The sequence below is a fragment of the Podarcis gaigeae genome (genome assembly GCF_964106915.1).
Source record: "Podarcis gaigeae genome assembly, chromosome: 14".
NCBI classification, from domain to species: Eukaryota; Metazoa; Chordata; class Lepidosauria; order Squamata; family Lacertidae; genus Podarcis; species Podarcis gaigeae.
Genome location: NC_139690.1, coordinates 4,431,823 through 4,453,000, shown reverse-complemented (window position 1 = coordinate 4,453,000; position 21,178 = coordinate 4,431,823). Strand labels below are relative to the sequence as shown.

The 21,178-nt window shown below is 45.7% G+C and overlaps 1 long non-coding RNA gene across 1 annotated transcript in view; it reads right to left on the bottom strand.

Moving 5' to 3' along the window:
• Positions 1 to 13,750: 13,750 nt before the first annotated feature.
• The window catches only part of LOC310831821, a 44,006-nt gene continuing 36,578 nt past the window's right edge, over positions 13,751 to 21,178 (bottom strand). The window contains exon 3 of the long non-coding RNA XR_014557991.1: positions 13,751 to 13,781. This is a non-coding gene — a long non-coding RNA (uncharacterized lncRNA). The remainder of the gene's footprint in view (positions 13,782 to 21,178) is intronic.

Genomic DNA, 21,178 nt, shown 5'->3' with positions numbered 1-21,178 from the left:
TTAAATGGGGAGGGAAGGAAAAACACAGAAGGGACAAGAAGCACAAGAGGGGTGTGCGGAGAAGCAGCTGGCTAAGAATGCAGGGGAGGAGTTTAACTGGGTGGGGGGGAGGAAAGGAAGGCAAAAGTCCCCCCCCCAAGCCAGCCCTCTCTCTCTCTCTCCCACCTGCATCCCTAGAGCACGGAGAGGAGGAGGTGGTGGGCTGGAGCCTGCACGCAGTGTGACTAGGAAAGAATTAGAAGGAAGGACTCGATCCTTTCCTTAACCCTCTGCTTGCCAGGAGGGCAGGGGATTCCCTGCTCTTTGTTGAGTTTGAGCAAACGCAGCAACAGAAGCGGGTGGGCAGTAAGACCCTGAGGCAGAATGCAGGAAAGCAGCAGCTTCCGCCTTCCCTCCGCCCGACCGCCCGATCTTAATTTTGCCTGATTTTTGCCCCTGCGCTCCGGCTCCAGGGACCACACATTCGCTCAATAACATGCACAGACATTTTCCCTTACTTTTTAGGAGAAAAAATCTGCGTGTTATAGAGCGAAATTTACGGTAATAATTTTCTTAAATTATTGGGGGGGCGGAGCCCCCCCAAACGAATTTTTGAGGGGGCTCGGGCCCCCTCAGGCCCCATGGAGTCGGCGCCTATGCATAGGCCAGAGCCTTCTGAGCCTTCTTTGCTTTTTGTGGATGTGGGTTCCTACTTCAAGCTAGCAGTTTAAATAGAAACATTTCTTTGCATGGTGGTTTGCTTTTCTAATTCAAAGCTAAAGTTTGTATTTCAGCTGCCTGAAGATCTTTAGTTAAAGCTCAGTGGGCTGTACTATGCTAGTCCTACCCCATGCAATTCATGATCCTACAGTAGTCATGTCTGTTAACTTCAGTGTGTCTGTCTCTGCTCTGAATAAGACAAGCATTCGATACCACACAATGTATTTCAGTTGAACCTATGTAGCTGGTTAAGTAAGCACCTCTGAGTTCAATGAAGAAGAAGAGTTTGGATATGATATCTGGCTTTATCACTACCTGAAGGAGTCTCAAAGTGGCTAACATTCTCCTTTCCCTTCCTCCCCCACAACAAACACTCTGTGAGGTGAGTGGGGCTGAGAGACTTCAAGGAAGTGTGACTGGCCCAAGGTCACCCAGCAGCTGCAGGTGGAGGAGCGGGGAAGCGAACCCGGTTCCCCAGATTACGAGTCCACCGCTCTTAACCATTACACCACACAATGAAGCTGAGTCCCAGGAAACTTCACACAGGATTGTCGCTATGCTGATCCTAATGCATTGGGTATTGTGTTATGGACTGCAGCTCTTTGGGGGAGGGATGACAGAACAAAACTGCCTGCTTCTGGACTCCCCTTGGAGGTACCACGATGACCTCCTTCACTTCAAAAATTTACCACTGCACCACTTTGGGTATCCCACAAAATCTGGAGCATCATAGGTCCCTTGCCTCTGTGCTAACCTTTCTGTGACCTGTACTGTACAACCTTTCTGCGACTTGTACAATTTTAATAGTAATAGAAACAAACAATTGTTTTTAAATTGAACTGATTTATTTGAATTGCTTTTTATTTTTGCATATGAAATGAATGCAATGAATGGGGCCTATTAGTTTCCTTTTTCATTCATTGGAAAAACGAGCACATTCATCTTTTCCTGAGCACTGTTAAGTCCCCAGCTGGAATTGATGGACAGATGCTAATTCTGAGACCCTCTCCAGGCTGTGCAACTGTGTCTCACCTGAACTGTGAACTCCCTAGTGGTTTCAACCTCAGTCCCATCTTCTGCTGTTGAGGGATAATAATACTGTTCTACCTAACAGACTTGTTGTAAGGATTACAGATCATAATTTTGAAGTGCTTTGCATCCTATAACAAATGCTGGTAGAACAAACGTCAGCTGGAAATTGTAGAAGGGAACAATAAAAATGTCAACAATAATAATTATCCTTTTAAAGACACATACAAGAAGTCCCAAGGTGAATTACAGTATGAAATTTGGGGAGCTTAATTCTTGGCTAATAAGATTCATCTGCCTACAAGCAGAATGTCAAGCACAAACCACTGTCTTGTGTGGAGTGAAACTTGCCTCTAACCATGGTTTGTTCCGCTTGGTTTGCTTCATTGCAGAACAACAAGATGCCATTTGGGTTGGAATCTGTCTCACGTAATGAGTAGCTGGGATTTTAATCTTTTACCAGACACTGTGTTTGAAATCTGAAGGCCTTTGTTGTTGCTCAGAAGTCTCCTACAAAAGCAGAGGTGGGTAACTAAGACCGCCACGCTTCATCTGGGAAGAGACCTTTTCCTGCCCCTTTCAGCAGCTGTGCAGTTCCCTGATAGAAGGGGGAAGGCTGTAGTTGAGGGATAAAGCACCTGATTTGCATGCAGCAAGTTGCCAGGTTCAATCCCTGGCATCTCCCACTAGAACTGGGAAAAACTGCTCTGTTTGAGACCCTGGAAAAGGCAGCTGCCAGTTGCTATTGACCATTCTGAGTCAGACTCTTTCTAAAACAGCTTCCTTATGTTCCCAGAGTTATTGCATCAAACTCTGCAGCTGGTTGCCAGTAATAGCCACAGAAGGCCCCAAGAACCAATATCTGTGCCATCCTGGTTTAATTCCATAAGCAAATCTTGCATAAAGTTGCTTTCATGTGAAGGCACACTGGTGTAACAAACAAACTTGTCATGAATATTTTTGCTTGGATGCTTCTGGTCTTTGCAGAATCGAGGTGTGCAACAGTCTTGAGAAAGATGAACATAAGCCACTGTTTACCATATACAGTCCTGATTGCCCCCCATAAATCAAATGACTATTCTATCCCTATGTTTGTTTGTTTTTCAGACCTTTGGGAATACTTTGTTAAAATGCCAAACTGAGCTGCTGTTAACTGTAGCCATGCTTCAAGGTCCACCCCGGTTTCTCAGCAGTGTGATCTCTGCCTCGTGAGTGGAGGGATCTCGTCTCTAGTACCCGCCAGTTTGTTCAGAGCAGTGTTGGGATGACAGCAGAGTTCATAAAGTTCTTATAATGTCTATGGTTCTGCCTATGCAGGCTCTGGTCACATTCACACGATACATTAAAAGCACTCAGTACCACTTTAAACAGTCATGGCTTCCCCCAAAGAATTCTAGGAGCTGTAGTTTGTTAAGGGTGCTGAGAGTTAGGAGACCCCTATCCCCCATTGCCCACCCCAAGCTGCAATTCACAGAGTGGTTTAACAATCAATTGCTCTCCACAGGGAATTCTAGAATTGTAGCTCTGGGGGAGGGGGAATGGGGTCTCCTACCAACTCTCAGCATCCTTACCAAACTACAGCTCCCAGAATACCTTTGGAAAAACCATGACTGTTTAAATTGGTAACCTAGTGCTTTAAATGCATGGTGTCAACTTGCCCTAGGAGAGCAGCAACTCATCCCCAATATCAGTGGTGGTTCTGGCTGTGTTACCCCTGATAAAACTTGCCTGCCCCACCTGGAACTCACTGCTTTTGCCCCAGAAAGGAAAAATATACACATATTCACTGGTGGCAGATCAATCACCAATCTCTGGCATAATGTGTAATTTGAGAGTGCTCAGCTTTCCCTGGATTGAGCCCAAGATATCTCTTTTCTGGCCTCAAACTGGAATTTGGTCTTATCTTAATGTTCTGCCTGAGATTTATTAATAGAGGATGGAGAAAGGACACGATCATTTCCCCTATCATAACCACCTGGCAAAGAGCCATATAAAAAACCTGACATTTCCCCCATTCTTTATTGCCTAGCAAATGCTGTCAAGGGAAGGTCATCTGATTCCTCACCCATCAATACAGGAAGGTGATAAATGTGTCACATCACATTCTGTGCCGCTGTCTTCACCCTTGGGAAAGTGGCGGCAGGGGAGGGGGGAGATAATGCTTTCTGTCGATGTACATTGATTTTCTTTTATAATTGCTAAAAAAACTGAAATGTGGAGGACTGCTACTCCTTGCTGGCATCAAGGGATGACAGCTTAGACTGCCAGTGCAACATGGTGGTGAGAGCATAAGACCAGGACCTGGGAGAGATGAAGGTTCAAATCCCCTCACTTAGCCATGAAGCTCACTGGGCGACCTTTAGGCCAGTCACTGCATCTCAGCCTCAACTACCTTACAGAGTTATTGTAGGGATTGATGGAGGAAGAGGTGTTGAACAATGAATGCAACCTTAAGCACATTGGAGAAAAAGGTGGGGTATAAATTGAATATAAGAAAATATATAGAGATCGCCTGATGCTCAAATGACCCAGGCCCAGCTTACAATGCATTTGGACCAGTGTGATTGCAGCCCTCCCTATGTGTTACTGGGTGTCAGGGCTGGAGTCAGATGCAGGTCTGCACAAGGGAGAGTCAGTTGTCAGTGAAGTTACCTCTTTATTCCAGGAAACAGCATACAACTCAGCAACACTTCCCCATAGGGAACAACACTTCCCCTATGGAGCAGTTGCCAGGACTGAAGGTCCCTGACTTCCACCCTTTCTAAGGCTCTTTCTCTCCCAGATATTTCCCAAGCAGTCTCAAACTGCATCTGTGCACCTCTGGCCTCTGCTCTGCTCTTCTCATTACTCTGCACATTCTTGGAGGGGATCTTGTCACAGCAGGAGAGGGAGACTCCAGGGATTCTCCACCAGTTGCTTGAACCCCCCCCCCCCCGCCTCAGCATCAGAGTCTGAACTGCTCCCTGTCATAGGTTCCTCCTGCCCATTAAACCCTGTTCTCCCTTCACTATCCAGCACCTCCTTCCAGTCTTCCCTCTCTGACCTCTCCTCAGTGTCCCACCAACTTCCTTCTTCTGGAATGTCCCTTGGGGGTTCCCCAGCTGGTGCCTCCCACTAGTCCTCATTGTCCAGCCAGTTCCTGACATTGGGTATTCTATATGCAGTGCAGGATGTAATCCACCATAACTGGATGACAAGAAGATTCAAGAGTTACTCAGACCAGACTCAGATGCTCACCTGTGACACATTCACACTGTACATTGAAAGCACATTGTTTTCCTTATGGAGTGCTTTGGTTCACATTGACTGCTGATCCAGAGTTTGCCCTGTTTCCTGCAAGGCATCTGCAAGGCATTCCTTTGCCTAAAGCCACAATTAGGACAGGCACATGATGGAGGTGATGGAGTGAGACCCCTAGGAGAAAAGGCTGCAGAATTTGGGACTTTTTAGTTTAGAGAAAAGGTGAGCAAAAGGCAACATAATAGAAGTTTATAAAACTATGGCATGGGGAAAGTGGATAGAGAGAAGTTTCTCTCTCTTATAACACTAAGACTTACGGATTTCCAATGAAGTTGCATGTTGGAAGATTCAAGACAGATAAAAGAAAGGACTTGTTCATGCAACACATAGTTAAACTATGGAACTCACTGCTGCAAGGTTCAGAATTTCAAACAATGCTCTCACAGCTGAGACCCAACATCCAAGTTGCCTCAGCAAAGTCCTGGAGCAACTGGCTGAGTTTTACAGCAGGGCTAGTACTCATGGACTGGAGGCCTCACCTCCTGAGCGCTGCCTCCTGGCCAGTGCCATCCTGGCTTCATCAAGGTACTGGGGTTTACTGCTGTGGGGATCCCATCTCAAGGCTTTCTGGATCCCCAGAGGCATTTGTGGACCAGCCGCCTGAGGTTCCAGGGAGGAGAGGGAGACTCCAGTGCCATGGACTCACATGGGGTGAGCCAGGCCATGGCTCCTTCTCCTCCTCAGAGCTGCAGTGGCCCAAAGAGTCTGCTTCCAATAAGTCCTGGTCTGAGGCTCTGACAGAAGATGCTTTTCCTCTGAATGTTGGCCAAAATGGACTGCCTCTCCCCATAGGAACCAACCTGGACCCTGCAATCACCACCCAAGGTCCTTCTTCAAGTGTGTCCTCCATGGGAGGTGTGGAGAGTGACAAGATGAGAACAGGCCTTTTCAGTGGTGGCTCCCCATTTGTGGAATGCTTTCTTTGAGGAGGCTTTCCTGGTGCCATTGTTATGTATCTTCAGGTAGCAGGCAAAAACATTCCTTTTTAACTAGGCCTTTTAACTATTTATGGCCTTTCTGAGTGGGTGAGATATTTTAATGTAATTCCCTGCACATCCTCTGGTCTTAATGTATTTATACTTTTCTGTAAGTCGTTCATAAGTTGCTTTGAGTTGCCACTGTTTAAAAAGTGACTAATAAATGTAATAAATAATAAAAATAAATGTGCGTCTATATATGCAAAAGGACGCGGGTGGTGCTGTGGTCTAAACTACAGAGCCTAGGGCTTGCCAATCAGAAGGTCGGCGGTTCAAATCCCCACGACGGACGGGGTGAGCTCCCGTGGCTCGGTCCTTGCTCCTGCCAACCTAGCAGTTCGAAAGCACCCCCAAAAGTGCAAGAAGATAAATAGGTACCACTCCTGCGGGAAGTTGAATGGCATTTCCGTGCGCTGCTCTGGTTCGCCAGAAGCGGCTTAGTCATGCTGGCCACATGACCCGGAAGCTGTACGCCGGCTCCCTCGGCCAGTAAAGCGAGATGAGCACCGCAACCCCAGAGTTGTCCGTGACTGGACCTAATGGTCAGGGACATATGCAAATGAACATAAGATAGTGTGGTGCAAATTGTGCCATTGGCCTGTGCTCTGAGCCTCTTAAGGTCCTAGTAGCTCTCCTTGGAAGTCATAAACCCACAGCTGTAAAACATAACCTAAGCCAATTTACTGACCACAGGTGTCCTTCTTGAGTAGGGGCACTTTGCTCCTTCTCCATTGGCGACATTTGCATATGGACATTTGTTCCATGAAACTGCAAGACTGAGAAGAGATGGAACATTGCATTTGACTCTCCAAACTCCCTTGCAAGAGCACCACAACTGACGCTCATATTTAATTCATATCTAAAGCCTCCATTCGCTGCATACATTTTAAAAAAGCGCTCGTGGCATTTCCAGTCTGTTGCATCCTTGGTTCAGGAGGTCAGCACTGCGAAAAGCAGCTGTGCCCAGGATGGTAGAGCTTTAGTCAGGGTACAGCTGGCATTTGTTTGGAGTGGCACAGAAACACTATCCTACGGTTGTATGAACAGGGATGACCAGAGATATTTTGGTGCTGTAGCAGTTAAGATCCAAAGGGTTCTCTCTACAGTCAGAGGGCAGATAATCAGACATCTTCTTTGTCTCTGCAGCTTCTTCTCTGAAAGCATCCTCAAACAGCTTCACCCATTGCTTTGGGTGAGAAAAACAATTTAATTTAGTAATGTGATGGTCTCATTGATGGCAACTGTGAGTAAGGCTTATGGTCCCTGGGTATTTTTGTGCAGGTGATCTCACCAAGCCAGAGATCACACAGCAAACAGGTTGGTGACACAGTTCTGTGCAACAAATCAGATTGCAATGTTTTTTGTTTTTTTATAATTATATTTTATTAATTTTCCATACAATCGTAGCACATTACAATTTCTGTTAAACTTTTCGATTTTTTGACTTCCTTCGGCTTTTCTGCCAATCATTCGAATTTAATTTCTTTAAATACACATTTCCAAATTTTGATATTGCCTTTATACCTTCCCCCCTCTTATATTTTACTTTTTTACAATATTTCTTGGTTTATCACAGAGCTTCTCTAAATGCCACTAACGTTATTTCGTTATCACTTATACATTCCCAGTAATCTGTTAATTTTCCCCAGTCCTTGATGAATTTTTGATCGCGTTGATATCTAATCTTTCCAGTCAGTTTATCAAGTTCTGCATAGTCCATCAGCTTCGTTCTCCATTCCTCCAACGTTGGTAAATGTTCTTGTTTCCATTTCTGAGCCAGTAATATTCTTGCCGCTGTTACTGCATATTGGAAGATTTTATGATCCTAATCAGATTGCAATGTTATGTGATGACATCAATGAGGGCAAGTGAAGTCAATTCCAGGTAATTTACCTGGAGAACTGAATCTTTTTGAAAAGGAGAGCTTGAAAAATTATCAAAAAGATTGTAGGTTTTTGACAGTGCTGAAATACGTTTGTGTAATTTCAGCTCCACTTGAACAAAAAACAATAGGAGTTGTTATGGCTCAGTCTCATTATGGGAGTGGGATTTTGTCATGATGACTAACTTCTGCTTCTTCCTGGGGCAAGCCAGGCTTTTCACCTCTCCCTTTGCTAGATGCTGCTCTCAGGTCTTGGATGTCATCCTGCATAGTTTCTCCAGCAGCAGCAACAGCGACAACAGCTGCCTCCTTGGCAGGCTCTCCAGGCAGTTGCCTCTGCCATGCTGGAATTGCCTTGGGGTCTGCTGCATGGCTGTCTCACTGAGGGCTTTGCACCGTCTGTCTGCACCCCATTTTCCACTGCTCATCTTTACATCACGCATTTCCAGTCAACCTGAAGGGTGCAGGTCCTCATTTGGAAAACTGCAGAAAAGAACCACGGTTCTAATTCTATGTTATCAGAGCCATCAAATTGGCAAGATCAGAACCATCCTGGTGCAGGGATGGCTCACTTAGGGTTGACGGCTGGTTTTAACAGGACAAGTACAGGGAATGTCAAGATACCCCCATAACAAACAAGTGACCCAGGGAGCTCTGTCATGAAACCTGCAAGCCTGAGTCCCCCAGCTCCTGATTTAGCTTTGCTGTGTCAAAGGAGAGAAAAAGGTTGGTCTTCTCCCTTGATTTAACAGAACAGCAGTACCATTAACAATGCAATTTGTGAGTGGAACACATTGTTACACCTTGAATTGTTCTTGTTGAGTTATACTGAGTCAGATCATCAATCTATATAAGCTCAGTACTGTCTACACTGACTGGCAGATGCTCTCCAGGGTTTCTGGCAGGGAGTTTCTCCTAGCCTACTCGGAGATGCTGTAGGACACCCTTCCTTAACGTTTGGTCCCCAGATGTTGATGAACCACAGCTCCCATCATCATTGAGCACTTGTCCTGCTTGCTAGGGATGATGGGAGCTGTAGTGGAACTACATCTGAAGACCCAAGATTCAGAAATGATTCTGCAGGGGATTGAACCTGGGACCTCTTCTGCAGGCAGTGAAGATTTTCTAACCACTGACCCACACATCTTTCCCATGTAGATGTGCTCTTAGAAGGGGGCGGCTATATGGAGCATCCATGTTCAGATGCAGTTTTGCTGCTGAATACTGGTTGCTGGGAAAGCAAATGGTGTGAGCTTTGCCTATGGGCTTCTCAAAGGCATCCAGGTGCCCATGGTGGCACAGAGTGCTAGCCTAGCAAAGCTCTTTGTACATTGCCCATTGGCTTTCCAGGGTCAACCATGGTTTTCCTCCATCAAAGAGGCAGCCATAGAGCCTTGGCATCAATCCATCTGCTCAAAATCCATGGCTTGTTCAGGCTCCCTCTGTGGGTTCATTATCTATCTGAATAGTTCTCCGCTCCCTTTTCACTACTCCATCCTCTCCACCCAGTCAGGAGCACTAAATTAGAACTAGTTTCCTGCTACTGAGTGACAGCGCTAAATAGTTTAGAGGTTAAAAAGCCACTGCAAAATAATTGGAGGTGCTGTAGGCAGAAAGCCAAACTGGGGCCAGTTCAGCCTTGGTGCCCCCACCCCACCCCCACCAACTCCCTGCTTTTCTCTAGACTATCATTGTGGGTTATTCTTAGATAATCCTCTTTTGGTTTGGAGGCTTGCAGACAATGGTCTGGGGGCCATTGCTAATCGCAACACATTTGGAGAGTGGAATTAAAAATAGACTAAGGGTGAGGGGAAATGGCTTTCTCTTGCCCCCCCCATCTCCATAAGCTACAGTTGTACCAACATGATCATGTACAGGCCTTTTACAAATTGATCTGCTCTTCATTTCATTTTATTGTTCATTTCCTTGAATCATGAACTGGAAATTACTCCAAAAAGGTATTCCTTTAGAGATGATGGATCACTGGGGAGATGGGTGCCCCCGCCAGTAAGGACGCTGTCAGGGTTCAGATCTGGAACCTGGGGTCTCCTTGGAGGAGGAGCAGACCACCCACCCAGAAGATTTCTGCTCAGCCAGTGACTCTGAGTGAGCTATCAAATCCAGACATCCCTGTCTTACGACCAAGACCAGAGGTTTCCATACTACTTGCCTGGTTCCTGGCTGGCTGCCATCAACACCATCCCTGCCCTGGGCCTCAGGAACAGAGGAGATGGTGAGCTGGAAAGGAACTTCTGGTGGTGTGAGGGCCTAGCTGAGAGGAAAGGGATGGAGCCTCCAAATTACTCCTATACAGTTGTATGTTCGGCTTCCAAAAATAGTTCGCAAACCGAAACAGTCACTTCCGGGTTTGCGGCATTCAGGAGCCAAAACGTTCGACTCACAAGGCATCCTTCAACCAAGGTATAAGCTTTCAGTCTGAGGTGCCTTAGAGGTCCAAGCATCAGCCTTTGGTGAGAACAGCTAATGAGTCATTAGCCAGGCAGAGGGTCCTTTGCTGCTCTCCATGTGGTATAGAGCATGCCTTCCAGAATGGAAAAGCTATCATGTGGAAAGCAGGTTGCTGTTGCTAGCATTACCCAAAAGCTTTTGCCCTCAACCCTCAGCTATGGAGAATTGTCTCCTGGCACCTTCATTAATTTGCTTCACCTTGCTAGCTTTGTTTCTTGGAAGAGGATTAACAGACTCTGGGTATATCTGTGTTGCAGGCTTAAACTAGCTGAAGCAATGCTCTCTCTCTTTCCAAGGAAGCCAGAGAATTGTAGTTTTGTGATTGGGCAGAGGAAAGTGCAAAGCTAGGGGATAACCTTAGTCCTCCATGCAAACTACAGTCTTCTCACAATTCTTTAAGGTGAGTCGCAGCAGTGAAAAACTGTATTCCACTACAGCAAGGTGTAGGCACACCCTCTGAATTAGGAATTTGTGTTGTTTGGGGTGGTTCATTTTTACTATCATACTGGATACTGAAAAAAGAAAGGAAAAATAGAGAAAGTGGGGAAGTGAAACAAACTGGGGAAGACTCATCACCTAACATTAAAAACCACAGTAACCATCAATACATCCATCGCAACTGAAACGTATAAACAGTTTGTCCATTTCTGGTTGCCATTGCTCAAAACGGATGCTGTAGAAGTGGAAAAGATCCAGGAAAGGGCAACCAAAATGATCAAGGTGTTGAACTCCCCTGTGAGGAAAGCTTGCAATATTTGTGGGTTTTTAGTTAAGAAAAGGGTGTGTAAGCAGGGAATATGATAGAGGCCTATAAATCTATGCATGGTGTGGAGAATGTAACTCAGGGCAAATCCTTGAAGCTGAATGTTGGAAGATTCAAGGCAGACAAAAGGAGGTTCTTCACACAACACAGAGCTAAACTGTGGCGTTCACTCCTCACAAGATGTAGCAATGGCTACAATTTTGATGGCTTTGAGAGGGCTGTTCAACAGTGGAATGGACTCCCGCAGAAGGTGGTGGAGTCTTCTTCATTGCAGGTTTTTAAACAGGCTGGATGGTCATCTGTTAGGGATTCTTTAGCTTTGGTTCCTGCATGCAAGGGACCTTGCAAGGGTCTCTTCCAACTCTACAGTTCTATGAAAAGAGAACTAAACAAATTCATGTCAATACCTCTGTATACCAGTTCCTGAAATTCACAGGTGGGGAGAGGGTGGTTTCACTAAGGTCCTGCTTTCAGGCTTCTCAGAGGCATCTTGTTGTCTACTCTGAGAACAGGATATTGGACTAGATGAGCCACTGGCCTCATCCGCTGCCTCTTCTAATATTCCTGCATTCGTAATTATGTGCTTTTGCTAATATATATTTATTTCAAAGACCAAACACCACCTCAACCTTTAAATCAGTAGAATGTAAGCTCTTGCGGAACAGTTCTATGTACAGCAGAGGAGGTGCTTCAGCAATTCAGTATGGTGAGAGGGGCTACTATGAATGGACTAGAACGAGAGTACATATGTTAAGCGCCTGTTTCTGTTTTCCACAGTGAAATGCTGGTGAACACCATGCGCAGCGCACCCTCGATCTTGTAATAACTGTAAAACCCACAGACTTTCTTAAGTCTCTTCAACTTCAGCTGGGATTATACACTATCAGATTGGACGTGGATAATATTTCCCCAGCATCTTCCTTTGTAAAAGCTGTGACATTTCACTAGGGTGCTTTTGATTTATTTTGCCATCTGTTGAGAACAGTCTGTTATCAATAGAGATGGTTCCTGATTCCTTTCACATCACTGAGGTTTGGCAAGCAGTCAATAACCTTGAAGATGAGGTGGGAACGATATCTTCAGCATATCAATTAACCTTCTGCAAGTTGCTTAGGTGATTGGATCTAAATGAAATCTACCCCAATCCCAGGGCTTTTCCAGCTTTTCCCTGTAAGAAATGGTGGGCAACAGGCTCAGTTGCAGAACATCTGCGCTACACTCAGAAGGTCCCAGGTACGATCTCTGGGTGGGGAAAGGGAAGAGCCTCTGTCAGTCAGTGTCAGTCCTGGGCTACTGGGTGGACCAATGGTCTGACCCAGGATAAAGAAACTTCCTACATTCTGCGCAGCAAAGTTGGGTAAGGAGCTGGATGTATCAGAGTACCACCCTCCCATTAGTACACAAACAGATACACATTTTATATCTTGGAAGAAAAGCATTTTTTGTACTGTTTGCTGCTCCCCACTCTCCTGAGCAGTGAGAAGTTCCAGAGACAGCATTATGGAGTGTAAATTCCCTTGGAGGAGAAAGTGCAGGGGACTTAAAGCATATTTTTCATGTGTTATTTAGCTTAAAAATTAACAGACAGACTCTTACATGTGTGGGGTTACAGCTATGAGTGTGGGGGGTGCACACTGTGTTATTTTGCATTTGGTCACACCCACTTTTGTCTTCTCCATGCCCACTCTCAGAATATGGCTCTGGGGTGGGGGTGGGGAGGTTGGCCAAGAAAGGATGTGGCTCTCAAGTCAAAAAAGTTTTCCCACTCCTACCAGGGAGTAGCTCTCCTACCTTACACAAGAACTACTGCAAGAGTCGCCTGCATCTGCAAGTTGCCTTTGGCTTTCCAGCCTTGGGGTAAATGGGACACTGCCCCTCAAAGCTCAGTAAATCTTCAGCCAGCCCCCCCATCTGCCTGCTTACTTACATGCAGTCCAGGGGATGAGAACACCTCTCAGCTCCTGCCTCTTCAGTCTCAGTGCTGCCCTTGTACAATTCAGCAGTGGGTGGGGGCAAAACTGGAAATGAGTTGGCTCTGCCTTTCAGGGGCTTTGGCTTCCTGATACCATCATTTACTCACAGCTCTACTGTTGGTAGCCCATTTTCAGGGGAGAACTGTTAAGCAGAGGAGGATGCTTAACCTTTCAGCCACCCTTGGATTCCCCCTGCTTGCCTTAAGGCTACCCCCTTCCTCCAGTCAAGTTCAGAAAGCAGACTTAATTTATTATATGTACATCCATCCTTTCCGCCATGGAGCTCAGGGTTCAAGATTCTCTTGCTCCCCGTTTCATCCTCAGCACAGCCCTGTGAGGTATTATAGGCTAAAAGAAAGTGACTAGTGCAAGGTCACCTGGTGAGCTTTATAGCTGAGTGGAGACTTGAACCCTGACCCCCCCAGCCCCATGGAGCAAGTGGTGAGGAGGTCAGTGGATGGGTACAGGAAAGCTGAAAGGCCCATCTGCTCTCCCGGCAAATTTCAGAGTTTATTTGCCAAGGGCATGTGTTGTCTCACCCTGTCCCTTCCTGAAAAAGCAGAGGGATTGCCTGTTAGCAGTGGTGGTGTAGTGGTTAGAGTGTCATATTAGGATCTGAGACACCAGGCTTCAAATCGCCACGTAGCTCACTGGGTGGCCTTGGGCCAGTCACTGCCTCCCAGCCTAGACTACCTCACAGAGTTGATGTGGGGATTAAATGAGGAGGGGGAGAAAGAACCATGTATGCCACCTTGAGAAAAAGGAGGACTATAAATGCAATAAATAATAACACAATGACTGGTGGGCTGTGCTTGGCATGGAAGTCACCCTTCATGTGGGTCTGGAGGGCATCAACCCTTGCCTGCAAGGAAATCACGTGCCACTTTACATGTGCCAATATGTAAAACAACCAAACTTCTTTTTTTTTTTAAGATAAAAGGAAAGTAAGAAGGTCAGGCTTGGAACTTGTTTAGAATAAAACACTCTGAGTCAGCCTTCTGCTGCCTGGTGGCCTACAGGTGTCTTTGGACCACAACTCCCACAGCATGGCTGTGCCAACTGGGCTGCTGGGAGATGTACTCCAAGACATCTGGAAGGCACCCGGTTGGGGAAGGCAGTGCTCTGCTTCCCAAGCGCTGCTGCACAATGTGCCACATTCTGTCTGGATCTGAGGCAGGAGAGGCGGGGGGGGGGGCAGGGGCTTGGTGGGATGGGAGAAATTGTCTGAATGGAAGAAGGTTGCTTGAAGAGGTTGAAACTGAGCTACCTGCCAAAGGAAACGCAAACCGGTTTGGACTGAGTGGGGAACATGACAGACAGTTTGTGGTGTAGTCTGGGAGCTGGAGGTGAAGAAAGCAGGCAAGGTGCAGAAAGGTAAACAGCTTTGGAGGTGATGGGACCAGCAGAGGAGGGCAGAGGCCAGGTGGAGTTCTTGTTGGTTCAGCGTTTCCAACAGAAATGAAATATTCTAGGAATCCACATCTTAGCTCACAGAGGAAATCCAGCCTGACTAGAGTGCTGCCCTATCCTCTCTAGTGCCACCCCACAGCTCCCTCTTCTCAGAGCTGGAGGAGCGTTCCCTAATCTTTGATGTCTAGAGCACTGTTCTTTTTTTCTGGATTAAAATTGGAAATACAGTGCTCTTCTTGCACTGCCCTCCCCTCATTCTGTTGGAAAAAATGCATTTTCTTAATTGGCTCTGCAGGTAAAAACTTGGAACTGTGGGAGGGCCTGGCAAATATTTTGAGCAAGTCACCTCATAGTTGCAAGGAGGCTCTTTTGTTTGGGGAAACATTAAGAAAATGTATTTGTTTGGGGAGGGAGCTTGGTGGGGGTGGGGGCGTCACAAAAGAGTAAGGCTTTCAGTTTTAATTCAGGAGTGTGTGTATGTGTGTGTGTGTATGTATTAGTTTGGTAATTTTATCGGCTCGTATGTGTTTATTATCTATGTACTGTACCTAAATTGCAATGGTGGGTGCCTATCATTCATTTTGGCAATGCTATCTGTTAAGGTTAAGCTTGAACTTTTGTATATAAATTGCAATGAATTAGTGGCTGGTGCAAACAAATATCTGTTTGTCCTTCCAGCTGAAAAATGGGAGGTATAGAACTATTTAAAATTAGCATGAGTGAAAAGCATTCTGATTTGCACATTCCATTAGGCAGAGGTAGCCAGTTGTTGGGCTCCAGTGATCATCAGCCTCCACCTAAGATGACCAGTGGGTGGGGTGTTGGGAGTTGTCATCTAACAACATCAGAGGGTGCCACCTTGGATAACCCTGCTATAAGAGCTCAGTTACACTCATCTTGCCCAACATCTGGTGCCATCTATATGTTTTGGACTATAACTCCCAGAATTCCTGAGAGGGAGATGTGATCCAAAACACCTGTGGGACACAAGGTTTAGGAAGCCTGCTTGAGATTCACTCAGATAAGAATCTGTATTATCAGGGAGCTATCTGTGGTCCTGAAAAGCCTAAGCGTATTGCCTTGATTATGTACCTCTGTTGCTGGACAACCGTTCCTGTTGAAGGCCCGTCTTCTTGGTATCCTGTAGGCTTACAGCCTAGCTGGATCAAGGTACTGACATGTGGATTTTTCATTTTATTTCAAAGTGCCCTGAACATTTGCAATAGGATGATATATCTAAATTAAATTAAATTAAAACTCCCTTCCACCAAACATGTCCTGAGTTTTCACAATTCTCTTTGCTGCAGACATGCTAATGAGCTTGGGTGGTAGTCACTGATTTTATTAAATATATTTGGATTCCTGCCCGGTTTCCACTTCACCTTCAGATGAGGTGAACTTCTGCCTTTTTAAAATCTTCCATTGATCTTCTCTCTCTTTAAAGCTTCTCCAAAAACTGCATGACAACAGACAGAACATATTTAAAGAAAGCCTGAAGAAAAGCCAGCTCCTCTTTTTTCTCTTCCTCCAAGAGGGTACTGGAGAACTGAGGCAACTTTGGCACTGAGAGTTCAAAGGAATGAGAATGGTCACTCCCTCTATGGACAGCAGCTTGTTGAGCCCCATATTATGCGGCCTTTTGATCTGATCTCAGACCTTGTGTACTGGCTCTTAATTTTGTTCATAGCACTTCTGCAAAGTACTCATAACTGAGCTGGAGGCGGCTGATGAGAGGAAGCCAAGAGCCAGGAAGCAGTAGTAGAAAAAGTCAGAACCAGAGACTCAGGAAAAACCATCATTTTCCATGCAAAGTCTTGACGGCCCTTCCCATCTGGAAAAGCCAGTGCCCAGCCTGGTTGAGTGGAGTCACTCATCCTCAGAAACTGCAGCTGGGACCCTGCAGTGCTCCTGCTGTGGCTGGACTCCAGCTCCCACCATCCCTGACCATTGGCCATGCTGGCCAGGACTGATGGGAGTTGGAGTCTAATCATATCTAGAGGGCACAGGACCTGCTCCAGGCAGCTCCAGCCACTGAAGAGCTTTTCTATGAATTGTGCCCTGTGGTAATTAATTTATTGACTGCACAAGGGACTAAACTTGTTTTGGGCTTGCTCAGCCTATGGCTGCAATCCTAGCCATTATTTGTTTGAAGTAACTCTCACTGAACACTGTGGACCTTACCTCTAAGTAAACATGCATAGAATCACAGTGTACACAGTGCACACACAGTGCCCTCTGCCAGAGACTGATGGACTCCAGCTTCCATCAGCCACAGCCAGCATGGTCAATGGTCAGGGATGAAGAAGGTTGGAATCCAAAAGCATTTGGAGAGCCACAGATTCCTCATCCCTGCTGTATATATATGTTGATAAACAGCCTAAGATACCAAATTTAATAGCCAATACCAAAGTGTTTTTAAAAGGCTTATATTAAGCAGCCTGGAAAGTCTAGGAGCCAGCTAATTAAAAAGATATATTTTCAAAACTGACAGTTTTTTGGGAATGGGGATTGTAACAACCAACACCTCAGGATTTTAACAGCACTCTAGGCAGACACCTGGAGTGAGATGTAATCATAAGCAATCCAGAATAAGGTCCAAATGCAAAAACTGAGAAGGATAAAAAGACTCAGGCAGAAGTTGAAGTTAAGATTGGTGCTGCAGGCCAATATGATCAGCAGCTTAATTTTCCGTTCCTTTCCTAATGATTCCTAGCATGGAATTTGCCTTTTTCATAGCTGCTGCACACTGGGTTGATGCCTTCATCGATCTATCTACTATGACCCAAAGGTCTCATTCCTGATCAGTCATCATGAGCATATACATATGTGAAATTCATATTCTTTTGTCCCAACATCCATCACTTTACACTTGTTTAAATTGAATTGCCCTTGCCATTTTACTGCCCAGTTTGGACAGGTCCTTTTGCAACTCTTCACAGTCACTTTTTGTTTTAATGACCTGAACAATTTAGGATCATCAGTAAACTGGGCCACCTCACTGCTCACCCCTCACTCTAGATAATTTATAAACAAGTTAAAATGCACAGTACTGATCCCTATGGGACTCCCTCCTTTCTGACATCCCTCCATTGGGAAAGGCTCTCAGGCAGAGAACGTCTCTTTAACTGGAGGTGCTTCTGGAGACTGAACTGGGAACCATCTCTCCAACTGAGCAGCCTGTGGCCTCTCCAAAACCCATTCATGATTGTAACGCATTTGTTGGTCAGAGAACTTAAGGAATCAGAGTTATGTCATACTATCATTTTAAGCTAGATTTGTTATTGCACACTTTAACAAATATACATCCCCCTTTTTTAAAAAAAAAGAAGACTCCCTCACAAAGATCTCCTCCCTTCAAATTGCAACACTGCAAAAGGGGGCCACCTCCTGAGCTCCGAGAGAGCAATTAAATTCAATGCCCATTTGAAGTGGATGCAATAAAGTCAAACAAAATGGAAAGCAATATGCTAATTACAAAAAACATCCATCAAGCTGCATCTCTTGGAGATGAGAGTCCCACACTTTGTCAGAACTTCTTGACGTGTACGAGAAATTCCAAATTACCCTTGAAAGTCCTCAGCTGGAGAGGCCTTCTAAGTAGAGACATAAAAGGGTGTTGGAACAGATCAGTAGGCTTAGAGCTCAGCTCTGCACTTCACTTTGCTCCTCTGAGTGCTTCAATCGCTGCAAACTTGCAAAACAGCAGCCCCGGCCCTGCCTGACTCATTAGCACCAGTCCCCAAAGTAACATCAGTCAGGCTGGCTGCAGATTTGTGGAGGATTCTTTGCCCCTTGGCAGATTGAACCAAATAAATCAATACCTTGCCCAACACCCTTTTAAAACAGTCATCCCCCACCCACTCCAAATTTGGCATAACCTTTCCCTTGAATGCTTTAAAGGCTGTTGTGGAAATAATATTTCGCCAGGAACTGCTGCAAATAAAGGGAGATGAGGGTCAATTTCCTGTTTTAATGCAGGGTGAAAAAGACAAGGCCCTCCCAAGTGCCCCAAACAGTACCCTGTGTTTTCTGCAGAATAACTGACTGGTGCTTGAGAACAGGGCCAGCCGGAGACATTTTCTGCTGGAGGCAATGATGGTCCCCACCTCCCCAAAAGGAAAATCCATGGACAGCTGAATTTGGTCATGGGAAAACATACTGCACCATACCTGAGAGTAAGGGGTTAGCTGAGGAGGTGCAGAGAAAGCTAGGGATCTCCAGGATGGGGAGAATGGTGGCGGTGGGGAACTGCTGCCTGAAGCATCTGTTTCACTCTACCTAATGACAGGGCTGGCCCTGTTTGAGAATGTGATCTGTGTCCCAACATCATCACTCAGAGCATTTCCCTCTGCCTCAGCCAACCATGGGGAGTGTGGCAATGCATGGTGTCCTAATGTTCTACATGTTATGGATAGGTAGAGGTTACTCAACATGGGGCTGGCACCTTCAGAAGTGGCCTTGTATAATTTTACTCAACAGATTTAGAACCACTGGAAGCTGCTTTACCCAAAGTCACAGCATCAGTCCATCTCACTTAGAATTGTTTGCATTGACTAGCAGTGTCTTTCAAGGGTCTCAGGCAGGAGCCGTGTCTAGCATACCCTCCAATATTTCTCCACTGAAATAGGGACTTTCTAAGGAAAGCGGGATATTCTGGGATCAAATCAGAAACCGGGATGACTTCTCTACATCAGGGACATCCCTGGAAAATAGGGACACTTGGAGGGTCTGGCCTAGCCCTACCTACAGAGGCTGGCTATTGATTCTGAGGCCTTCTGCATGCAAAGCATATGCTCTCCCACTAAGCTAGAAACATTGCAAAAATGTCACAGCACTCAATTGTGGCACTCCTTAATATAGGACACATCCCACCTTTATGGTTTGACATGGGATTCAGAGTGTGAACTTGCATATCAAGTTGTTGGTGAACTACTGAGTACATCTGTTAAAATGTACCCAGCTTGTCATCTTTTATATAAAAGCAGTCTAGACAAATTGTTCTCGAGGTGTTCTCTAAAAAGAGAGACCCATTTACTGCCTCTTCCTGCACATTTTTGCTCATATAAGTTATGAATCAGCAAGAGTTAGATCTGGACCCTCATTGTGGAGTTCTTGCATCATAATTGGCAAGTCAAATTGGATAAAAAATAAGAAAGCAATTGCATTCTTTTAGATATATAAGATTTAGCAAGAATTCCTAAGTGGATGTTAATAAGTTGGAACTTATTCCAACCTTTTACACCAACAGGGCACAGCACACATACCCTCCACCATCCTTTAATCCCAATTTTATTTTATTCTTTGGTAGATTTACAAAAAAACAAAAACAGGAGGCGCTTCTGGATTTAGCTGTGTCACTGGAGACCCAGGTAGCCTCAGTGACTAGAAGCACCTTTTATCATCTGCACCTGGTATGACAGCTATGACTGTTCCCAGGTCAGGAGAGCTTGGTCACAGTGGTTCAGGCACTGGTGACTTCAGAACTGGATTACTGGGAAGGAACGCTATGAGGGGCTTCCTTGGCGCTTGACCCAGAAGCTGCTGTTAGTGCAGAATGCTGCAACACAATTGCTGACAGGAGTGAGGCCCCATCATAGGAGTCAACTCCTAGGGGCCAAGGTCCTTTCGGCCTACCCCCCCAAAATATATAACACCTCGGCTCAGGTTGCTTGTTTTCTCTACCTGGCCAAGTTCAAGGTGTTATTGTTAACAGCTTGGGGGTTTACTTCTGGGATTGGCTTGCCCCATAGATGCCCGCTTAACCACATCAATCGGTGGAACTGACAGCATTATAGATGGCACAAAGTGCTTATTCTGCACTTGTAAGAAGTCAGTATTTTAGGGTGGCAGCACCTACACCCTGGAACTCCCTGCCTATTTGCATCAGGCAGGCACCATTGCTGTGCTTTTGGGTGCTTGCTTAAAACTTTGTTATTTAGGCATATTTTTCGCTCTATAAGACGCACTTTCCCCCTCCTAAAAAGTAAGAGGGAATGTGTGTGTGTCTTATGGAGCGAATGCAGGCTGCACAGCTATCGCTGCACTCAGGAGGCTTTGCGTTGCTTTCGCTGAAGCCAGGAGAGCAAGAGGGATTGCTGCTTTCACTGTGAGGTGATCCCTCTTGCTGTTCTGACTTTGCTTTGCTGGAGAGGTGCTGCGCAGCTTTCCCTTTCTGCGCAGCGCCCCTTCAGCGAAGCGGGAGGAGGAACGGAGCCCCTTCCATTTCTCCTCCCGCTTTGCTGGAGAGGCACTGCGCAGAGAGGGAGAGAATATTTTTTTTTCTTGTTCTCTTCCTCTAAAACTAGGTGCGTCTTATGGTCGGGCACGTCGTATAGAGCGAAAAATACGGTATATACATTTTGTTAAATAACAAGCAAGCAAGCAAGCAAGCAAGCAAGCAAGCAAGCAAGCAAGTACTCTGCTATACATAGAGTCAGTTTTCTGGTGTACTGTGTGTGTGTGTGGCTATGTTAGTGTGTTATAGCAAATAAAAAACAGAGTCTCATGACACCAAATACAGATTAATTGTGGTGTAGCCTTGGCAGGAATGGAGCCCAGATTATCAGATACATGAAGCCTGATTACGCAGGGTCAAGTCCACTGATGCATCTGCCAGAATATATACAGTGGTACCTCGGGTTACAGACGCTTTGGGTTACAAACTCTGCTAACCAAG